Here is a 6,819-nt window from a genome sequence, read left to right as displayed (position 1 = left end):
GACAAGGAAAGCACCGCGACACATTCAGTGTCGTCATCCACCTCAACAGATGCTAGGTGACCTCAATGAACGAGTCACACGGTCCAAGGTTACAAGTATTGCTGTCTTTGCTCATTCAGCGTTTGTTACCTCTTTTGAGCCCAAAGATATTGGACACGCTCTTTCTGATTCTAATTGGGTCAATGCCATGCATGAGGAACTCGAAAATTTTGAAAGAAACCAAGTTTGGGTTTTAGTCGAGCCCCCACCTGCTTGTAATCCCATCGGAACGAAGTGGATTTTCAAAAACAAGTACGGTAAGGATGGGTTGGTTGTTCGAAGCAAGGCTCGTCTTGTTGCCCAGGGGTTTTGCCAAAAAGAAGGGATTGATTTTGAGGAAACTTTTGCCCCTGTTGCTCGTTTGGAAGCGATTCGGATTTATCTTGCATTTGCTGCTTCTAAGGGTTTTAAAGTTTTCCAAATGGACGTTAAATCTGCCTTCTTAAATGGATTTATCGAAGAAGAGGTTTATGTGAAACAACCCCCTGGTTTCAAAAATCCCAAGTTTCCAAACCGTGTTTATAAACTTCAGAAAGCATTTTATAGACTGAAAACATTTTTGCTGGCTCAGGGTTTTAAAATGGGATGTGTGGATAAAACTTTGTTCCTCATGCGGTCTGGCACTGATTTTCTATTAGTTCAGATATACGTGGATGATATTATCTTTGGTAGCTCTTCTCACGCTCTTGTCTCCAAGTTTTCTGAGCAGATGTCCAGGGAGTTCGAGATGAGTATGATGGGTGAGCTGCAGTTCTTCCTCGGGCTACAGATCAAGCAAACTCCTCAGGGCACGTTCGTCCATCGAGCCAAGTACACCAGGGACTTGCTGCGGAAGTTCGACATGAGTGACTTGTCACCTCTGCTGACTCCGATCAGTACTTCGACGGCGCTTGATGAGGACTTGGACGGTGAGGCGGTGGACCAGAAGGAGTACAGGAGCATGATCGGCTCTCTCCTGTACCTGACGGCGACGCGACCGGACATTCAGTTCGGCGTCGGCCTCTGTGCGCGGTATCAGGTTTCGCCGCGCACCTCCCACAGGCAGGTGGTGAAACGCATCTTCAGGTATCTGAAATTCACCCCTGAGTTTGGTCTCTGGTACTCTGCGGATTCTTCTCTGGTTTTGGTTGGCTTTCCTGATGCCGATTTCGGTGGGTGTCGGTTGGATCGCAAGTCGACATCCGGCACTTGTCAATTTCTCGGTACATCTTTGGTGTCTTGGTCCTCTCGCAAGCAGGCTAGCATAGCACTTTCTTCCACAGAAGCTGAGTATGTTGCCGCTGCTAGCTGTTACTCCCAGATACTTTGGATGTAACAAACCTTGCAGGATTATGGACTGAGTTTTGATAGGGTTCCCATCTTTGTAGACAACATGTCTGCTATTAGTATTGCAAAGAACCCAGTCCTACACTCCAGAACCAAACACATAGATATCCGGTTCCACTTTCTGCGAGACAATCATGAGAGAGGCCACATAGACTTGATCCATGTCCCTTCAGAGAGGCAAACCGCAGATATCCTAACCAAACCTCTTGAGCAGGACACCTTTGCTCGCTTGCAAGGGGAGCTTGGGGTTTGTTACCCCTTTTGATCACTGACTTTTCTTTGGTTAGCTTTGTAGGGTTTATTTGTTGTTCTCTTAGTTTTCTAGGTTTGGTAGTTGCATTGTACATATGCATTGTACATTTTTGCACTTTGCATTGCCTCACTTGCACTAGCATTCTTGTATACTTTGCTATGATCTCCTAGTGCTTGCTAGTGTGAGTTTATAAACGTGATCATGAATAGCTTGCTCCACTGTGTATATGACATCATCTGAGTTAAGCTATTTTGATTTGAAAAGTTGAAAACATGGTCACCCTGTCTTGGCTACTAGCATATTAGGGCGTGTTGATATGCTTTGCTATCTCATTCATGCTAGTGTAGCCTTTCGTTCAGCAATTCATACTTGACATGATCTAAAATTGATAAAATTGCTTGAACTGTGCATGAAATGGAATGGAAAGATCCAGGTGGGATTGCTTGTCGCACTGATCGAGCTTTCGGGACGGCTCACTTTGCACTTGTGAGAACCCGGGCAAGGCTGTGCATGACTGAAACGAGTGCCTTAAGCTTCTGATTGCCTTTGGCATAGGCTTGTCTCGTTGCTAAGTAAAGCATGACAAGCTTTCAACCCCTGGCATTAAATTGCTTGATATAATGAGTTTGCAAAATCAATGTTTAAAACATGGTTTGGATGTTTTTGGCTCACCAGTATGAGTTTGATTTGCACTGTCTTTCATTCTCTACTTGCTAGTGCTAGATCAAGGGTGATGCTTTTATGGAACTTGCTTAGCTCTAGACTGATTTGATATACCCTGTTGAGCTAGATGTAGGTCTGGTTTATGGATGCACACATGCTTGTCACTAGATGATGCTCATATCCTTGTATCCCTGAATGCTTTCACTAACACCTCTTGCATTGTATTCATTGCATATCATATGTTCAGGGGGAGTCTCAGTTTCAGGGGGAGCTTTAGGTCTAAGCCTTGATGTGTACATGTGCCAACAAAGGGGAGTAGTTTAGTGATCGAACAATGGGGGGGAATTGTTTGATTTTTGAGAGAACCAAAAACTTATTGTGCACAGGGCTTTGAGAGTGCATACATGTAGTGAGAGTTGCACGTGTGAGGGGGAAATGCATGGAGTTTCTGTTTTGTTTAGCTCCTGGTTTTCCTTCTGCTTCTGGCATGACTGTGTCGAGCCCTGCCTCTGTCTTTGAGGAGTCATGCTTGTGTTTGATCGATTGCGTCGAGCTGTTGCCCTTGTCTGAGGGAATCAATTTTTGCTTGGTCAAGTGACTTGTTCTTGCTTCTTTCGAGCTTTTGTCACTTGTTCAAGTTCTCTCTTGCTTCTTTGTTCTTCACTGTTTTTGTTTCAATCTTGGTTCGTTTGTGGTGTGTTGACAATGCACTCATCAAGGGGGAGATTGAGGAATGTTGAGTACTCTATCCTGCTTGTGATGAGTGAATTGTCAACCGTGCGGTGTGATCATGTGCTTGGTTTTTTATTGCAGGTACACGGGCGTCAAGTGTCGACGGTCAGCTGCCGTGGATGTGCTGTGGCCGATGGACCATGCGGTGGACGGCGGTGAAGGGCAGCCGGGACCGGAGCTCAGGCCGGGTGGCAGCTGTGGCGTCCACTCCTGGATCGAGGGCGCAAGCGGCGACAGAAGGCGGGTTTCTTGGTTTGCGCCACAAAACCAAGGAGGCGGACGGCGGTTGAAGATGCCAAGTCGTGGAGGCACGGGCGTCGGTCTCGGAACTGACAGAGGCGACGGGCGTCGACGGCGTCTAGGGCCTCGCTGCGGGCGAGGAGGTGACGGGCGTCGGGCGGCGTCTAGGGCCGTTAGAAGGCCGAGGCGGGAACGGCGTCTAGGGCCACGGCGTGGAGGCGGGAATATTCCTGCGCGTGGAGTTTTGGTGGTTTTCTCAAAACCGGCCACCTACCCGGGTTTCGCGGACCCCCCAAAACCGCGAACCAGATCTTCATCGATATGGCGGCATCGCGGAGAAGGCTTCGAGTCGAAGAAAGAAACTCCGCCGTCGGATGAGATCGTGTACATATTTCCGGTTTTGCCCCTACGGGCGTTTTAGTGTCTAGTTTGAGTCAAGGGTATTTTGGACCCCTGCGTGGGCACCTTAAATACCCCTCTCCCTCTCCTCTCTCCCCCTGCACCAGCCACAGACATAACACATGCCACCATCCTCTCCCTGCCGCCACTCCTCTCTCCCTCTCAGTTCCCTCCCTCTCCTCTCAAGGACTAGGGATTAGAGGTATGGATTCTTGAGTTTTTGTACTGAGATTGATCAGGAAAGGAGGCCCAATCCTCCTTGTGCCCTCCGGGGTTTTGAATTCAATTCAATCTCGTACGATTTGTGCTTTGTTTTGGATGATTTCGATTTTCCTTCGACGAATCTTGAGCAAGAGACGACGAGTGGCTTTCTGATGATCGAGTGACTCTTTGTAGTGATTCTAATACATCTAACCTAGTGCTAATCTCCCTGGAATCACGAGTTCACTCGAATCGAAGTTCATGGCGTTCTAGAGAAAACCCCGTTCTTGCTCGGGAATTCCTCGATTCCTCCCAAATCATGGAGTGATTAATTGATTCCTTCCGTGGACATGTTCACAAGTCCTTTGTGATCATGCCTGCAAAATTTGAGATCCTTTGGACTTGATTTGACTCTCCAATCATCAAAGTTTCCAAAGATCGCGGGCTGAAAAACGTTTCTGGACTCTGTTTTTCCTATCACCGGTTAAACCGACGCTTGTGATATGATGCATCAGATTAACCGGTGATATGGTTTCTCGCACATTAGGATTTTCTATTCTTCGTCTGGTTGCACCGGTGCATTCTCTCGCTTGTGCATCAGTTCAACCGGTGATACCTTTTCACTGACCTATAGTGTGCTGTTTTGAGCATTGCACTGGCGTATAGAATTTTCTTAACGTCAGTTCAACCAGTGCTCAGTGCGTTTCGTTTTGCTATCTCTCTGGACAACTGCACCGGCGCTATGGGTTTGTGATTGTCGGTTTAACCGGTGCTTAGAAGTTCATTTTGAGCTTTCTCTGGACAACTGCACCGGCGTTTAAATCGATTTTGTCGGATCATCCGGTGCAGGATCGTCGGTTGAACCGACACTGTCCAAGCCTCTGCATCGGTTCAACCGGTGCTCGCTTTGACTGCTGCCGGCTCTGCTCGTCGGTTGAACCGACACCATTCAAACTCAAGCGTCAGATCAACCGGTGAGTTATACCGTGCTGTTTTTGTGCTGCTCTTGATGGTTGCTTCTGCGGTCGCTCTTGCGTGTTCCTAGGGGTGCTTTGTGTTAGTGTAGCTCCTCTATAGCTACTCTACACTTCACCTAGGATTCGAGGGTTGGGTGTGAACTAGGGATCATAGGACAAGCTTTTAATTTCAAGAATTTTTGATCGGCTCCCATTCACCCCCCTCTGGTCGCCTTTTCGGTCCCTCAATACTGAAAGAAGCACTGACCATCAGAAATTCAAATCCAACTTCCCAATTCATAATTGGAGAGATCCCCAAGATATTGGTCAAGGTCCGCAATCTCCTCCAAACAAATTGTTGGAAACAATCAACCAAACATATTAGGGAATGAAATACGCACCGTGGCATTTCGCCAGTGTCTCCGCAGCCGCACGACCGGGCTATTCGAGCGGCCGAGGTGGTTGTGCGGCCGCTGCAACCACTGACCGTCCCCTATCAGGGGTAAAAATTACTACATCTCAGCAAGTATGGAAATTTGGAATCTGTGTTGAGCAGTTCACTGACAGCATCCACGACAGACTTGGTGCTCAAAGCCAGCTTAACCTTTCTGTTGTTACAACAATGGCTTCCTGCCTGATGATATTGACAAGTTCAGAAAATGTGCCGACACTGATTTGTTTTGCAACGGAGGACACTGAAACGAACATGGCACCATTTATGCCATTTTGAGTGATTTTGGTGATCGAATGACAACACAATCAATGTGACTAATATGATTGTTAAGATGACCATTCTCAGGATTTTAGGTTCAAGTGATGACAAAGATAGACGTAGCTAGGCCCGAAGGGCCGCCCCTACGGTGGTTCCGCTAACCGATTAGCGGACGGGGGTCGAGGGGGAGCCGCCCCTCGCAGGTCTCAGGGCGCCGATGCTATAGGCATCGGTGCATCCGATGGTTGTCTGACGATCCGATGGCCTGGCTTTTGATGCAAGTCTGTGAGGCACCGGATGAACCGACGGATCCACGAAAGGCGTCGGTGCATTGGGCATACTATGTTCCAGAGACGATGTCAAGCGCCCAGGAGAAGATCCTTCAGCACCGGTTGAACCGGTGAAGCATCGGTGCATACCATCGGTGTAATGACGTCAGCAGAAGAGTTGAGTGCTGTGAGTGAACGGATTAACCGACGGATAAGCATCGGTTGAACCGGTGGTCACTGTGTCAGCTGTCAGAAGCTCAACGGCTACTTCGGGTCTGAGAGTGACCGGATGAACCAACGCTACCCCTGCCAGAGGCATTGGTTCATCCGATGATACGCAGATTTTCTGCTGAGGCATCGGTTCATCCGATGATACGCAGATTTTCCTGCCTGATGACATTGACAAGTTCAGAAAATGTGCCGACACTGATTTGTTTTGCAACGGAGGACACATACAAAAATTTTAGGTGCATATAAGCTCAGCATTGATAGACATAGGCCACAGGTTCATAGCCTTGTGACCACCAGAGGCATGCCGAAGCTAGGCTCGATGGTGAGACGGAACACGGGCGCATGCTGGTACCTCGGCGACGGCGCGAAGGCAAACCTGCTCAGCAGCCGCGCCAGCACCACCTTCAGCTCCGTCATTGCCAGGTTCTACCCAATGCAGGTCCGGGGCCCGTGCCCGAATGGCGAGTACATGTGGGCCGGCCTGCACGCCGCAGCCACTCCGTTGGCCAACCGGTCCGGGCGGAACTCATCGGCGTCCAGCCCCAGGCGTCCTTGTCCAGGCGACAGGCGCAGAACCAACCTGGCACTTGAATGATGGTTCCACGAGGGACAAGCCCGTTTTTGGCCCACTACCAGTGGCCCGATCGCACCAGGCCTCTAAAATTTTGGGGCCCCAATCTGTACTTCCATTCAGCAGGCCCAACAACTGAAATTACTGTTGGGCCGTCTCCTCGGCAGACAAGCCGTCGCCAGTCGCACGTAGCACGTTGGCAAGGCTGTTCGGTGGAGCGTCTGCCA

This window comes from Panicum virgatum, chromosome 9K, assembly GCF_016808335.1.
Source record: "Panicum virgatum strain AP13 chromosome 9K, P.virgatum_v5, whole genome shotgun sequence".
Taxonomy (NCBI): Eukaryota; Viridiplantae; Streptophyta; class Magnoliopsida; order Poales; family Poaceae; genus Panicum; species Panicum virgatum.
Note: the sequence above shows the minus strand (reverse complement) of the source record.